The 17,703-nt window shown below is 36.9% G+C and overlaps 1 long non-coding RNA gene across 1 annotated transcript; it reads left to right on the top strand.

The window, feature by feature from the left end:
- Positions 1 to 11,489: 11,489 nt before the first annotated feature.
- Positions 11,490 to 17,703, top strand: LOC129870851 (uncharacterized). Its single transcript, XR_008762139.1, has 3 exons — positions 11,490 to 11,627; positions 13,041 to 13,216; positions 16,693 to 17,703. It is a non-coding gene; the product is annotated as an uncharacterized LOC129870851 (long non-coding RNA).

Here is a 17,703-nt window from a genome sequence, read left to right as displayed (position 1 = left end):
GTACGTTTGTGGAAAGCTTCATACCAAGTTTGATGATTCACCCTATACATACTACAATATGTATACCACTTATAATATAGAACATTTCAATATGGGTCTTCATGTATACACCAATCGTCTTTTGACCTTCAAAACTCTCTCAAGTCTTGTGTATTTCAATTTACATGACTCACTTTTTTTTAGTTATTTAAAAAATTAATGACAATTGTAATTATTTCATTTTAAATTATTCATTTTATTCTTAATGAAATAATTTATGACTTATTTATATCACAAGTTTAAAAATCTTCTTTTCCTTTAAATTTCGTGTTAAATAAAATTATACCAGAGAAAATATTTGTATTCAAGCCAATTACAAAGTAGCCTGAAAACTAGAAGCTGCAACAACACTTAACAGATCATGATTAATAGAAAAGAAAAGGATAGTTCACAGGTTTGGATTTGAAGTTGTAGGGTTTAAATAAGTATTTACTTCTATTCCACTCTAATGTTTATATTTTACCTTATCTCTAAGCAGTGTCTTTTATATTTACATATGCAATAGTTAAGTTTCGATGAATTTTTTTATGTAGATACTACTAAAACAAGGATGATGCCTCAATTTGTTTGTCCTATTTATTTTTTAAAAATTTATTTCAAAAAGACAGTCTTTTATTTAAATTTAGCAATCCTTTGATTCTAATTTTCCACCTGACATATTTAATACTACAGGATTAAAGGTCATTTAATCTTTTGTACTAGCCTTACACATTTCACAAGAACATATGGCGACACCCTGCCCATAACCTGTTCCCGCTAGTAAACAAGACCCTACCAACCATTCTAGACTGGCTACTTCCTCACTAGACCTAATCCAATCATCCCACAATCACAACTCTGAGCCAGTTCTAACTCTACCTTGCTAAACACAACAACTATTAGTCCTTGGTTGAAACTCTAGAAACTGACCCCTAACCTAGCCACTCGACCTGTGGGTTATGGGCCAAACTTCATAGAATATCATGGACATTACTATCAAGTCACACCACGATTACACTGTTATACCCTCGAATAATCCTATACTTACTTTTAGACCTCAACTAGTACCAATCGCCGAATCGGTGGTACTATTTATAGAAGTCTTATCCTTCAGCCCTTAACAATTAATTTCACTATTCCATAGAATGACAGATATCCATTGGTCCTCTCATGGGACCATCCACACACACACTTGGCCATTTTATGGGACCCAAATTCAAACTAATGGCGTGCCGGAACGTGACACACGATTCAATTATGTGTCAAAATATGACACCCGATTCTAACAAATACAATCAATCTACAATCACGGTTATAATAAGCAGAGATGAACAGTACATATACATATACACACGTTCCTTGCACACAATTATATTAAACTGTCAGCCCATATGGTTTACTTCATGCTTTCCCATCTCTCTACCAATATACATTCGATTGAGGCATTTACGATCACATTTAACAAATACGGGAAGACAAGACTACTACTTACCTTTAACTCATTATACAGCTCTTCCTTACCCAGGTCATATCAAATTTGATCACTAAAAGGTACATGTTTCTCTAACCATAGCCCGTGCCCGAGAGCCTAACCATGAAACCTCTTGCTAATTTCATCTACATTAAGCAATGGGTACAGATTTAACTACTCAGATAAGAAAACCTAGTCTACTTGAGCACCTAGCGGCTGTGGAAAGACATCGTGGTCCAAATCTAGATTCCAAATGTCAAACGACGAAGGTAGGCTTGAATTCTGCCGGTTGGAACCTTTCCTGTACTGAAATCCCCTTCTCCCTTTTTCCCAAGTCTAGAGAAGCCTCCTGAGAGTTTCTGGGGTAACCTCGCCTCTAACTTGCACTTAGAAAAAAAAAGGGGAAATAAGAATTTGCGACTTAAGTTTTGTCCCACGACCTCTCGCTCTGGCAGCAGGAATCCCATTGGAGCGGCTTCGTTGGGACTAACCCGCTTTGGCGGAATGGTGGGGCTCAATTGGCACATTTTTTTTATAATTTTGTTTTTCTAATTAACGATGATTCAGGCCGTTACACCAAGGTGCATGCGGCATTGATAAATTACATATTTTCATATTTGTTTTTTATATATTAATGTTTGTGATTCAAATTTTCAACTACACATAATTTATAAAGATTCACTAGTCAATAATAGTAGTAACTAATCTTCAATATAATCTTTCACATGCAATATGAGCAATCTCTTCATGTCGATCGTGAATTTTCTTCTTTTTTTTTGAAAAATTTAAAATTATGGTGTTAGAACTTTATGTGGACTTAGTCATATATTGTGTTAAGAATAATTATCATTAGTTACTATCTTTAAGAGTGACTCAAATTAATAGTGATCTTCTAAGGATTAAAATTAATGGGTCTAAAAAACATCTAAAAGTAGTGAAGTGTTATGTGTAGATACCCGATTGCAACTTTTAGTTTAATGAGAGGCTAAACTAAAAATATAAAACTTGTGCTATTAAAAATATAGGATTATGGTCTCAAAATAAAACATAAGGTTATCTTTCTGATATCCCATCGCTAAAAAGAGAGAGCGACTCACATCTTGATTTGAAAGACCGATAATCATAAGGTAAAAAATTATTATGACATTCATGGATTCAAATACCCTTCTGCATTATATTTTTAATGATTTAACATAATAGATTTTCATAAAGAGACGATGGCCTTCTCTGCTTAAAGTTTGATTCTAGCAATTGGTATCAGAGCTGCTATAAAGTAAAATTATCGAGATTTTCCTTTAAAGATATATTTATTTATACATAAATGTTTGTGATTCAAATTTTCAACTATACATAATCTATAAAGATTCACTAGTCAATAATAATAATAACTAACTATTCTTTAATATAATCCTTTCATATGATGTTGGTATAATATACCACAAATTATAATAAATTATAGTTGAAAAATAAAATTACAAAAATGAATAAATAATTCATTCAGGTTGAAGCATAGATATCTCGCTCTTTTTAAAAAGACTCAAGCTCACTGCGGCATAATCTACACCAATCCAGTAGTAATACTTTTAACTTTTCCCTTCCAGAATACAACGCCGTATAACTCAAACAACTCTGAATTAGTTGAAGAGTCCAAAGCTTCACAAAAGAACACCTTCCTTCAACACATAATTACTCTATTTTGTATAGTGAATATAGTTGAAGACTTAGAATATGTTCTTATCTCAACTCTCTCTTTCACTATTATACACTACAATATTTTTCCATACTTAATATATTTCATCTCATCTTATTAGACATGTATTTCATAAATGAAGAAACACCACTATTTATAGGTGATAAATTCTTCTTTGTCTTGAATAGAAATAAAGTGGATAATAATGCAGGTAAATAAATGAAGGAATTATGCCTTGGAAGTTACATATGTTACAAGACATAATGAGGTAGAACATGACTTAGTAATTACATAAAGTAAACCAAAAATAATTGACCACATTTTTATCAATTTATATCCACTAAAATATGCACTTAATATTTAATTTTAATAATAAAATGCATATACACCAAACATGATATGAACAATCTCTTCACGTCGATTGTGAATTTTCTGTTTTTTGCAATTTTTTAAAAAGTATAGTGATAGAACTTTATGTGGACTTGCACATATATTGTATTAAGAATAATTATACGTTGGTTGCTATCTTTAAGAGGTGACTCAAATTAATAGTGATCTTCTAAGGACTAAAGTTAATGGGTCTAAAAAATATCTAAAAGTAGTGGAGGGTTATGTGTAGATACCCGATTGTAATTTTTAAATTAATGAGGGGATAAACTAAAAATATAAGACATGTGCTATTATAAATATAGGATTATGGTCCCTAAGTAAAATACATGATATTCTTTCTGATATTCCATCACTAAAAATAGAGAGTGACTCATATCTTGATTTGAAAGACCGATAATCATAAGGTGAAAAATTATTACGACATTCATGGATTAAAATGCCCTTTCATATCTAGTATTATATTTTTAATGAGTTAACATAATAGATCTTCATAAAGAGATGACGGTTTTCATCGCTTAAAGTTTGGTCCTAACAATTAATATCAGAGCCGCTGTCATGTAAAATCATCGAGATTTTCCTTTAAAGGCGTGTCTCTCATGTTTGATTGGTCAAAAAAATTAAAAATAATTTGTTAGAAAACAAGCTATTCAAAATAAGAAAAATTACTTCACTAATGAAAATACGGAAAACGTGTTACATTGTCTCCTCTCATTCTCACAATGTCACTCCCCGAGTCTACATTCTGGGTGTGGTCAGCACCCAAAACTATTGTTGGCCCTAGGCGAACCCTTGACATGGCTGACTATTTAGCGGAAGACTAAACTCAATAGCAACAATAACAACAACAATAACATACCTAGTAAAATTCCACAAGTGGAGTGTGAGAGAATAAGATGTACGCAGATCTTACTACTACCTCATGGAGATAGAGAGGTTGTTTTTGAAAGACCTTCATCTTAAAAGTATCATCCTCAAGTAAGAGAGAAAAACAATATATGACAAAAGATGAAAAATGATGCAAATTTTACAAGACAAGAACAATAATGGTAGCAAAGTAATGTGATAGTCAAAAGGAAATAACAACACAACTATAGTGACACACCTAGACCTATGACCAACCCTAAATCAACACAAGGCAAGACACCATTCAATCCCTACTAGACTTCTACCCTAATGTGTGACCTCTATTCATTTTTATCTAGGGTTATGTCTTCGGTGATATGAAGTAGTACCATATCTTGTCTAATCATCTCTCCCCAATACTCTTTACCCCTACTCCTCCACATAACCCTCAATCCAACCACTCTCTCCTTCTAACTAGGCATCGACACCCCTCTTCTGCACATGTCCAAATCATCTCAATCTCCATTCTCTCATCTTGTCTACCATAGATGTCACTCCCACCTTCTCCCGAATAACCTCATTCCTAATCTTATCACTCCTAGTGTGTCCACACATCCATCTTAGCATCCTCATCTCCACAACATGCATTTTATGAACATGGGAGTTCTTTACTGGCCAACACTCCACTCCATGTAACAACGTCGATCTAACCACCATTCTGTAGAACTTATTTTTAAGTTTAGGTGGTACCTTCTTATCATATAGGACTCTAGAGGCAAGCCTCCACTTCATCCATGCTTTCCCAATGTGATGCATGACATCATTGTCGATGTCCCCACTACTCTGGATGATGGATCCAAGATATCTAAAGCTTTCTGTCTTGGGGATAGGTTGAGTGGAAAGCCTCACTTTCATTCCCTCTTCATTATCTCAACACTGAATTATTCTGAACTCTTTAGACTCTAGAGTTTGTCTCCAAACCTCCAACCTATCATTAACTCTATCTCGAGTCTCATCAATCAAAAGTATGTTATCCACAAATAACATACACCATGGAACCTTCTCCTGAATAGACCGTGTCAACTCATCTATCACCAAGGCAAAAAGAAAAGGACCCAGCACAGATCCCTAATGTAGTCCCATCTCAACAGGAAAATGCGCTTAGTCACCTCCCACTGTCCTAACCTGAGTCTTGGCTCTAACATATATGTTCTTTATAGACCTAATATACACCACGGGGAAACCTTTAGCCTTCGGACACCTCTAGAGAACATTCCTCGAAACTTTGTCATAAGCTTTTCAAGATCAATGAATACCGTATGAAGATCCCTTTTTTTTCTCTAAATTTTTCCACTAGTCTCTAAATTCAATAGCAAAATCATTTAAAAGATGGGCAATGAAAACACTTACATGTAAACTCAAACATGTCTTGAAATAATTTCTAAATATAATGAAAACAATGTTTCGAAACATAATCCGCAAAGACTAGACCATTCAACTCTATCTAAGAAGCCTCTAAATATCATGAATAGGTGTCAGACAAGCCCATGGCTACTTCAAAAGAAATTACTACTACTGAAAGAAATACTGTTAAAGAGTCCCTTGAAAGAAAAGAGGCCTCACCAAAAGCTTATCAAGATGTGATCTCAACAAAGCGCCTTTTAATGATCTCGAACACTTGTATTTGCATGATAAAATGATATAGGATCGAAAGATGTTAGTACATGAAATATATGGTATATCATAAGATGGTTGAATGAAATAATAACTGAACTGAGAGTAAACATTGATAATAACTTGACTATGATGTAAAGCACGAATGTAAAGTAAAACATGTAAAACTTCACAACTGAAATAATGTAATATATTTAGTATCTGGAAATAAATACTTTATTTTTAGAGAGTTTCTCTAACTAACAACCATCACTATGAGCCTCGTGATGATATAACGTCTAGCCCAGGTTGCCAGAGCCATCCTATATTTTGGCAAAGTATAGGACAACAACTTAACTTATGGAACCATCTAAACAAAGAGTCCTCTTTTAGGCATGGAGTGAGGAGTTGTCCGAACTAACGTCACAATCCTATATATGCTAGCGACACAAATTATTAGATTTGCGTTATCTTAACTCGTATCCAAATCAGTGTTCAATACTCCCCCCAAGACATGCATTAATGCTCATATAATAACTGTGAGTAAAATAGTCAAAATGTTTCTCTTAAGTCTTATTTAACTTTTACTCTACTTGGCTCAAACTCTTTCTCAGACTCTTTATACTTTCTTTAAAAATAAACATAGTCCTCTCATATGTTAGCTTCGGGTTGATTACTCCTTGATTTTATGCATTTTGATATGTTTTCCATTCATGTTAGATTGTTAGATCTCTTTTCCTACTCTATTCATGTTAGCTTAAGTCTTGTTCGAAGACGAATGTTCCCAATGGGGAGATATTATAATACCTCAAAAGTTGAAAAGTCAATTTTTAAGAGAAAACAATTTAGAAGTGTTGCTGGTGCACTGATTCCACGAGATAATGTACGGACCGTAGAAGATTGTACGGACTATAGGAACAAGTCATGGAATGATTCCAATACTTTGAAAAACAAATTGAGCATTGATGTTGCATGAAGCCTACCTACAGACTGTATAAGTTCCTACTGTCCGGAGAGGGCCATGAGAGTTGGCAGGACGAGAGGACCTACGGTCTGTAGGAGGATCTACGGTCTGTAGGAGGACCTACGGTCTGTAGAAAGTGGTTCATAGATGGGGCTCAGACTTGGTAAAATATTTTAAGAGTAAGGGTCTATGGTTGGGACCTACGAGCCATAGAGAGTTCTACGGATCGTAGGGTGTGTTCGTGGAAAGTAATATGGAAATTTTGGTCTTAGAGCCTTGACCTATGGACTAACAGAACTGTCTGTACAAGGACTTATGGCCCACAAGTGGGGTCCGTAGGTTACTTTTGACAGATTTTAACTGAAGGTATTTGGGTTTTTTCCTACCCACTTAGTATCTAACCTATGTTGTTTTGTACCTATTCCTAAGACCTATAACTATCCCTACCATTCAAAATTCCCCATTTCTTCTCATTCACTTAAAACCCCTAAGGCTCTCAAGAAATTCTCTCTCAAGGTCTTCTTCTCCAATCAAGGTAGGGTTTCAAGGATTCAAGTCTCCTCTTCACGTTTTACGGCTAGAATTTATTAAGGTATGCATAATTTCATCCATGGATCATTTTCCATCCATGGAGTCCCAAAGAATCTTCAATTACTCTCTATGATTTCTTCCAAAAACCTAGGTTTTTGCATGATTAAGCAGTGAGTTCAATCAATTATGATTTATTTTATTCTAATTGTTCTTATTATGCATGATTTGATCTTAGTTAAATGTTTCCAAGAAATTTCTCATGAACCCATGCATTATGTCTACTTTATGATTATGAACTATATTAGAGAATTATGCATGCATCATTAATTGATGAAATTATGATTTTAAGGATGTTTTTAGAAAAACTATCAAGTATGATTTTATGAAAATAAGGTTGTTTCAAAAATGAAGTATTCTCATCATGAAGAATTTCCATAAATTTCTATGAACAAGTTTATCATGTTTTAGATGCTTAGATAAGTTCCTTTTACCAATATGTTATGAAATCAGATGCTAGGGAGTTAATTACCGCAATATGTTTTTGAGAAAGATTTTGTTTATGGAAACTTGGTCTTTGTTGTTTTAAAACTGTTGTTTTAGTTGCTTGGTTAGTTATGGGTTGGTTAGTAGTTGGTTCTCCCACCAGAGGTGTAACGACTTATTCTGTTATTACTAAAAATATTTTTGGTAAAGGTATACGGATTTCATTCGTCATAAGATTAGGATCAAATTCTTGATATGTGAGTGTATTAGTTGTGAATTAAGGTAGTATAATGCCCCTAGCACAAAATTAAGTTGAAAGTATTTTTCCGATTTAGTTTCAGACTTGAGTTTAAACTAGGATCAGCTTCAAACGACCATAACACTCAGCCTATAATGAATTAGGTGGCTCATGACCTATCAAATTAAAGATCTTTGAGTCTTCTTCCAACGCCATCGAGTTTGCTTCATTTGCAGTTCAGAGTAAAACATTATGCTTATTTTACTGAACAATGTCCGAGCTGAGGCGCCATGGCGGGATCCGATGGGCCAGAATTAAAAAGTGGTATATTTTTATATATTTCCTTCTTCCTTTAAGTTCCAAAATAGATGAGGGTTATCCTAGAAACCCCCAAAAAACTGTTCTAGGCTTGGAGAGCAGGGAGGAAGGGAATTTTAACACAAGGAATGCTACAACCCATGGATTTCAGGTCCGTCTTCGTAGTTTCTCCCTTTGAAAGTCAAGAATTATGCTATAATCATTCAGATTGAAATTTAGTCAGTGCGGTTAGCTTTAAAATGTCGAATTTAATCTAGAATGACCTTTTGTTCGCTTCTCGAGGCTTCTCATTTCAAGTTGGAAAAAATTATGCTTGGGTGTGGGACCCACATTTTTGTCGATATGACATCGGATGAAAATTTTGACTTTCACCTAAAAGAGTTGTGAAAGTTGCCAAAACCAACTGATGTGTATTAGCTAGTGCAGACCAAATTTGGTCTTCACGATCGCTCCACCCAGACCACGTTCGCAGAAGCCATAGTTCTTGGTCTCCGTGTTCGCGGGCTAGGGGACGCGTTCACGAATGCGTAATGGATCATCCTCCATATTCGCGATGCCTATGCCTTATTCGCGGAGCCTTGGGAGCTTAGCCTCTGTGTTCGCGGACCTCTTTCTCCGAGTTCGTGGAGAGCATTTCACTAGTCTTTTAATTGATATTACTGACACGAACTCAGTCCCGACCCCCATTTTTTTTCTTCGATTTTGGGAGCTAGGGAGCTCCTATTTGGGCAATTCTAAGTGCATTTGGTTCGTAGGAGTCGTGGCTATGTATTGGTAAGTTCTAGGAAATATGAAGATCATCGGTTTGAGGTAATATCTTGCCCAAAGGGGCTGCCAAATCTTAGTTAGGGCTTTAATGGTGAAAATTATTATTGGGTTGTTTTCTCCCATTTTGATCATCGATTGGTGCCACATTTTGGGGTACAAGCTCAATAATGCATTTAGAATATTTTCATAGAATCATTCTCGGAAATACCATCACGGGTTCCACAATTTTATTTTCGACCCAATTTTAGGTCTGTCTCCTGAAAATACAATTTTAGTGTCAAAATATTTGTACTGACAAGATGATCAACATTTTGATAGCGTGGAGATGTTTGGAGTCCTTTTTGGACAAAAAAGCTACCAAAAATAGACATGGAGATCACGTGTTCAGCTTCGAGGTAGGCTATGGTCTCCTTTTTTGATTGAGCTTCGTGAGGTATTGTTTCGTATAAATTACTTATGGTTTGGATTGTAAGTGGCGGGTTAGGTCTGATTCCTAGATTTTTTGTTCCTTGTCCTGGTGTGATCCTTAGGCTAGGTTGCCTTTATGAGATTTCTAGTCTAGTTGGTAAAATTGTTGATGATTCCTTAGTTTGGCCTTAATTAGCCTTTTTGAGGTGACTTATTCAATGTTTATGATGGTTGGCAGATTTGTCCCTTAGACTTGAGATGTGGGTTGATACTTAGTTGTTGTAGCCATTGTTGGCGGGAGTTTATGAGACTTAGTGTTCTTTATTATTGTAGCACACTTATGTTGGAGCCCTGGTGTAGCAGTTTTCATCTAGTTAGGCTTGTAAATTACTGTCGAATCCCAATTTTGGATTTAGAGCTAGAATTCCCTATGGTTTCTTATTTCCGTTTGGCGGGGCTAGCTGTGGTTGCATTCCCAGCTGGATCCGGAGGTATTGATTGACTAGCTGAGTATCTGTTTCCTTATTTCCTCCTCCATGTTACCAAGTTAGGGTTGAGTTTCCTTTTGGGCCTTGTGATTGAGTTAGAGGAGTAGAGTTGAGCTTTAGGCCTTGATTAGAGGTCGGAAACATATGTTAGTCCAGTTTTCATGCTCTAGAGGATAAGGTGCTTGTGGCGTCATTATTGAATGTGATTGTTCGTGTTGTTTGGGTGCTGGTGATGACATGCATTGCATTGGATTATTGTTTTCTCATAGATATAGTCAACCTTGGTGCATGTATTGTTTCTTGGCATTGATTTGAGAAAGCTGGGTTGTAACCCAAACTATTTTATACTGATTTTTGAATGGCGTTCGTACTACCTTTATTACCACTATTTTTAGTTGACCGGAGGCATCGAGGATGCACTCATTTTATTATATTGATTTGAGGCATCGAGGATGCGCTCATTTTATTATATTTCTTTGAGGCATTAAGGATGCACTCATTTTATGATACTAACCTAGTTGTAGAGATTTTTGATCCTTTCTATACAGATTGATATCTTTATTGATATAAGACCTAGATTGGGACTAGGCAGGTATATAGGGTGTTCCCGAGTGCTCCAAGGCAATTCTACAGAGGCACATGGGTCCTACTTCCTGGCCGGGATTGAAAGTAGGTGTATATATTTTGGTATGAGGCACTTGTCATTGATGGTACTACTGGTCTCATTGCATGACTTTCATTCATATATGCATTGCCTATCAACAGCATAGTTGTTTGTATTTGTCGGTAGTATGGGATATTGTGCGGGTTTACCTGATTGTGAGTGAACTTTCTAGGCACACAAGGGCTCGGGAAGTACTGTCTTACTATTTGCGAACCTTTGGCGGTATAAAGGGTGGTCTCTGTATTGAAGGGAGTTACGACCCTTGTTCTTATTTATCTAATCTTTTGTGCAGAGATTTAGTTGATACGGTCATTTGGGCCTTTATATGATATCTGTATTTACCTTTGTTAGTAGGGTATCACTTATTGTTCCCCCTTTTCATAATGTGTCGTCGTGTTTAAGTCTTGGGCTGGCGCCACCAGGTACGTCCTTGGTTTTCTTGCTTGTTCCCCTCTCTCTTTCTTATATTTGATGCTTCTTATTGTAGGCTTCCGTATTATTCATGTTAGTTACTTATATATATACTCTTTGCTTACATGTTCTTTATACTTTCTTTATCTGTAGAGCTCAGTCAGTCGATGCCTATTGAGTGTCACTTATTGGCACTCATACTACACTTCTGCACCCTGCATATCATTGTACGGGTTTTCATTGTTGATTTGGATATCGCGCGGAGCAGCTCTTGATTTTGGAGAATTGGGTGAGCTCTTGGTGTTCAGAGTTGCCTATCTCCCTCTATTTTGTCTTGGACTAGTCTTTATTTTATATTTGGTGAAAGACTGTATTACTATTATTATTATGGTATCTGTATAAGCCTTGCATTCCTTTATATTAGTTTATTAGCTCGACTACCGACTGATACCAGGTCATGGGGGTTATCTTGTTGTATTGCTATTATTCTTCTTTTCTTTTTCTTATTACTATTACTATTATTCGCTTCTTACCTTTCTCTTGTGATGGTCCATTGCCTATGGTTTTGGATTGTGGGTTAGGCTTGCCTAATGGTGGGTGATAGTAACTGCCATCATGACTTGAGAAATTGACCATATTTATGTGAAATTATTTCTAGAACCCTCCCTGCTTGTAGTACTTGGATATTGGGGTCTTCGTACCTACCGGTGATTACTTGTCTTGTTAGATTCATCTTGTGATTCTGGTAATTATTTTACTTGGAATTATGTGGGTGTGCTTATTTAGCCTGATTATTTGCATATTGTTTACTATGACAACCTTACTTGAAACTATGTGTATGTGTTTATCTTTCCTAGATGATTTCTTTTAGTAGTGGATCATATTGGTTTTACTGTTATGTTGTAGTAGTGGTAGAATTATAACTTGTGGATGTTGAGCTTAGTTGATTGTTCTAGGGGATTCTTGTTTATCCATCCTAGAGTTTTCTTAAGTTGGCCCTTTTTTCCCTTTCCTAGTTTGCCAACTAGTATGTTTAGCTGATGTGACATCGCTTCCGAGAGAAGGATGCGTTAGTAGTTTTGGCCCTTATGTTCTATTGTATATCTCATTCGTGATTCTTTCTTTGTTCGATTTTGTGTTCTTAACTCCTGAGGTTAAAGTTTTCCCTTAAGATTGGTTGGGTTCTCTCTTTATAGTAAGTTTGATGGTTAAATTATTGATTTAACTGGTTGTGCGATGTGGTGTCGGATGGTCATGTTCGAGTTAGGAAGGCCAAAAATTAAATTGGCTTTATTTATTCTAAGTATGGTTATGTTTTAGCTTGAAGTATCATGTAAAGAAGGTTCTATTAGGTTCATGGAAATTGTGGTATTCTTATACTTGTGACCAACCAACAGTTAGCGGGAAGGGAAGATTATGGAGCGAGAGCGTTCATATTGCTGAGCCATGATTTATCCGAATTGCCTTGGTGTGCCCCTGTGACTATTGGACATTTAGGTGGTTAACCACTACATTTCAAAAATTTCAATCACAAGCTTGTTTTACCTTACAACCAAGACTACCTTCAATCTCGTTGATTCTGTGTTGTGCCTTATTTCCTCCAGTAAACTACAGTGGGTGTGTTGATGGTTCAAAGAGTCAGATTGTTGATTTGGTTCTTCTATTTTGGTGTGCTTTGACTAATTTAGACTTTGGTTTCCAGGGGCAAATGGAATTTCTCTTAGAAAGCTCAGCTTCAGGATGGAGTCACAGTAATTCGTGGGATCATCTCTTGGTTTCTTATTAAGGATGTGAGGGTCACATGTGTCATTATGGTTGGGTGGCAATGTTCCTTGTGGTGTACCTTGCCATGGTTCATCTTCATTTGAGTCACTTTTGGTGAGTTGATCTACTTACTCACTACCTGTCTGCTTAGCTTTTCTTGAGTTTGAGTGGTTAGCTTAGACATGCACTGGTGGGTCAACTTGTGGTAATTTTTGGGATGGTTCAGTTCTATTGGGTCACTTTTGGCAGGTGGAATATGCTAATAAATTGCTTATTGGGTCGAATTTTCCCCTGGATTGGTGAGTTACTCAAATTTGCACTCGTGGAGTGGTATATGGACTCATAGACTTAGTTCGATTGCTTTTGGAGTTAGATTCTTATATTGGTTCAGTTTTCTAGGAGTTCCGTTGGCAGTAGAGTGACATTGGAATTGGCCTAAGTGCAGTTTTCTTTCCACCCGTAGATTTGATTGTCCCTTGGAGTAGCCTTTCAATTTTGAAAGATAGACTTCAGACTAAAGTTATTAGTTTTGCGAGTCATTGGATTTCAACATTGGGTTTGTGCCCTGGGCTGAGATGTTTATTTTGAGTTCTTGCCGCTCATCGATGTTCAGGTGGTGCTTGCAATTCCTTTGTGGTTATTTGGATAGTATTCAGGTGGTTTTTGCAATTCCTTCGTGGTTCTTTGGGCAATTTTCAGATTGTGTTGGGAATTATTGTTGTGGTTTAGAACGGGTAGTATACCCATGATGACTAAAGAGGTGTGAGTTTGGAGTATAAAGCAAAGAATTTAACTTGAGAGTTATTTAGCACCTTCTCTTGTCTGTGGTCGCCTAATTCTGAGAAATCTATGTTGTTTTGTCTTATCTCGGATGAATCTGTCGCATTTGGTTGAGTTAGTTCTTGTTAAGTTGAAGTTAGTATCAAAAGAGAGAAATTGGAAGTTAGGATGAGTTATGAAGGAGAAAAGTAAATTTGGAAGTTTTCTCTTAGCTTGAGTTCTGGGTTGGCGTTGCTCAACCATAGAAGGTACCTGTAGGTCTGATGGAGATTGTGAGTCCAGCTTTCTAATCTGTTCATGCCCTTGGGTTCTTTTCTACCCCTTGACTTTCGAGGACGAAAGTCCTTTTAGTAGTGGATGTTGTAATGACCCTCAAGGTCATTTTTATCTTTTTTGATCTTTTTAGTCTTTCGAGATTTCCTGTAGAAACCCCAAGCAATTTATAATTGATGGCACTGACAGTTTGGTTGTCTAGTCGTTCATTTAAGTTTTATGCTTGATTCCCTATTTTGGAGCTCTTAGAGTTTGAATGGTTAACTTTGGTCAAAACTCTAGGAAAACGACCTCAAAAAGGAATTTTGACAAATCTATCAGCTTTGGAATGGGCAAACTAGGCTAGTAGCATGATTGATACGAGTATCAAGATAATCAGTGGATTTTAGGCTATTTTATGCTTTAGCCTTTCAAATTTGGCCTAAGATTGACTTTAGTCAACATTCTTGAAAAACGTGCTCAGATTAAAATTTCGTCAGCGCGGTCAGCTCCAAAATGTTGAGTTTGATATAGAGCAACCTTTTGTTCACTTTTTGAGGCTTCCGGCCTCATTTTGAGCCTCCTTGTAGAACTTGTAAAATTTATGCTTAGGTGTGGGACCCACATTTTTGTCGAGACGACTTCGGATGGAAATTTTGACTATGCCATTAAAGTCAAAATGTCAAATTTGGTAGGGTAGCATAGTCCGTTTGCGTGCACGGAATTCTGAATGAATTTCGATCACCCCACTACATTTATGAAAGTTTCTAAAACCACCTGATGTGCATCAGTTGGTGCAGACCAAATTTGGTCTTCGCATTCACGCCACCTAGGTCTCATTTACAGAAGCCATGGCTCTTGGTCTCCGCATTTGCGGGCAAAGGGCCGCGTTCGCGAAGGCCTTACGAATGACCTCTATGTTCGCGAAGCCCATGTCGCATTCGTAGAGCCTTGGGAGCTTAACCTCCGCGTTCGCGGACCTCTTTCTCAACATTCAGGGAGAGCATTTCACTAGTCGTTTAATTAAGACCAGTGATGCGAACTCAGCCCTAACCCCTATTTCTTTTCTTCAATTTTGGGAACTAGGGATCTATGATTTTGGCGATTCCAAATGCATTGGGCTCGTGGGAGTCGTGGCTACGTGTTAATAGGTTCGGGAAAGCTTGAAGATCATCGGTTTGAAGTAATATTTTTCCTAAAGGGGCTGCCAAAGCTTAGTTAGGGCTTTAATGGTGAAAATTATTGTTGGGTTGTGTTCTCCCATTTTAATCATAGATTGGTGCCCCATTTTGGGGTACAAGCTCAATAATACGTTTAGAATATTTTCACGAAATCGTTCTCGAGATTTCCATCGCGAGTCCCACAATCTCTTTTTAGATCAATTTTGGGTCCGTCTCCAAAAAAAGTGATTTTAGTGTCAAAACATTTCTATTGATGAGGTGATTAATATTTTGATAGCGTGGAGGTATTTGGAGTCAATTTTAAGCGAAAAGCTACCGGGAAGTAAATGTGAAGCACGCGTGTTCAGCTTTCAGGTAGGCTATGGTCTCCTTTCTTTTGATTGAGCTTCATGAGATATCGTTTAATATAAATTACTTGTGGTTTGGATTTTATATGGCAGGTTAGGTCTGATTCTTAGATGTTTTGTTCCTTGTCCCGGTGTGATCCTTAGGCTAGGTTGCCTTTATGAGATTTCCAGTCTAGTTGGTAAGATTGTTGATAATGCCTTAGTTTGGCCTTGACTAGCCTTTTTGAGGTAACTTATTCGATGTTTATGATGGTTGAGAGATTTATGCCTTAGACTTGAGATGTGGCTTTATCCTTAGTTGTTGTAGCCGTTGTTGGCGGGAGTTTATAAGACTTATTGTTCTTCATTATTGTAGCATATTTTTTTGAGCCCTGGTGTAGTGGTTTTTACCCAGTTAGGCTTGTAAATTACTGTCGGATCCCATTTTTGAATATAGAGCTAGAATTTCTTATGCTTTCTTGTTGCTGTTTGGCGAGGATAGTCGTGTTTGTAATCTTGAGGTTGCATTCACGGCTGGATCTAGAGGTATTGATTGACTAGATGAGAACCTGTTTCCTCATTTCCTCCTCCATGTTATCTAATTAGGGTTGATTTCCCTTTTGGGCCTTGTGATTTTGTTGGAGAATTAGAGTTGAGCTTTAGGCCTTGATTAGAGGTCAGTCGCATTTGTTAGCCAAGTTTTCATGCTCTAAAGTGTAAGGTGCTTGTGGCGTCATTATTGTATATGATTGTGCATGTTGTTTGGGTGCTCGTGATGGCATGAATTGCATTGGATCATTGTTTTCTCATGGATAGTCGACCCTAGTGCATGCATTGGTTCTTGATATTGATTTAAGAAAGCTAGGTTGTAACCCAAACTATTTTATACTTATTTTTGAATGGGGGTCATACTACCTTTATTACTACTATTTTCAGTGGATTGAAGGCATCAAGAATGCGCTCATTTTATTATATTGATTTGAGACATCGAGGATGCATTTATTTTATGATACTGACTCGGTCATAGAGATTTCTGACCCTTTGTATGCAGATTGATATCTATATTAATATAAAACCTAGATCGGGAGGGTGTGATACCACCACCTATCAGACTCGACAAGCGGTCCACGGAGCTTTCAAGCCCCCCATGGCGATCCTAGAGAAGCGCATGGATCCTACTTCCTAGTTGGGACTGGAAGTTGGTGTATATATCTTGGTATGAGGCACTTGGCATTGATGGTACTACTGGTATCATTGCATAACTTTCATTCATATATGCATTGCCTATTACCAGCATAGTTGTTTGTATTTGTCGATAGTATGGGATGTCGTGTGGGTTTACCTAATTATGATTGAACTTCCTGGGCACACAGGGGCTCGGGAAGTATTGTCTTACTATTTGCGAACTTATGGCAGTATAAAGGGTGGTCTCTTGTTTGAAGGTTGTTACTTCCCTTGTTTTTATTTATCTAATCTTTTGTGCAGGGATTTAGTTGATACGGTCCGTTGGGATTTTATGTGATATATGTGTTTATCTCTATTAGTAGGGTGTCACTTAGTTGTTCCCCCTTTTGTAGTGTATCGTCGTGTTTAGGTCTTGGGATGGCGCTACCTGGTACGTCCCTGATTTCCTAGCTTGTTCCCTATCTCTCTTTCTTATATCTGATGCTTGTTATTGGTGGCTTCCACATTATTCTTCTTAGTTACTTGTGATATATACTCCTTGCTTACATGTTCTTTATACTTGATTTATCTTTGGAGCTCAGTCAGTTGATGCCTACTGAATGTCACTTGTTGGTACTCATACTACTCTTCTGCACCCTGCAGATTATAGTACGGATTTTCTTTGCTGCTTTGGATATCGGGCGGAACAACTCTTGGATTTTAGAGAATTGGGTGAGCTCTTGACGTTCAAAGTTGCCTATCTCCATCTATTTTGTATTAAGCTGGTCTTTATTTTATATTTGGAGACAGTCTATATTACCATTATTATTTTGGTATTTGTATAAGCCTTGTATTCCGTTATATTAGTTCAGTACCTTGACTACCGACCGATACCAGA

The sequence above is a fragment of the Solanum dulcamara genome, chromosome 10, assembly GCF_947179165.1.
Source record: "Solanum dulcamara chromosome 10, daSolDulc1.2, whole genome shotgun sequence".
NCBI classification, from domain to species: Eukaryota; Viridiplantae; Streptophyta; class Magnoliopsida; order Solanales; family Solanaceae; genus Solanum; species Solanum dulcamara.
Note: the sequence above shows the minus strand (reverse complement) of the source record. Positions and strands in the feature narration are given on the sequence as shown.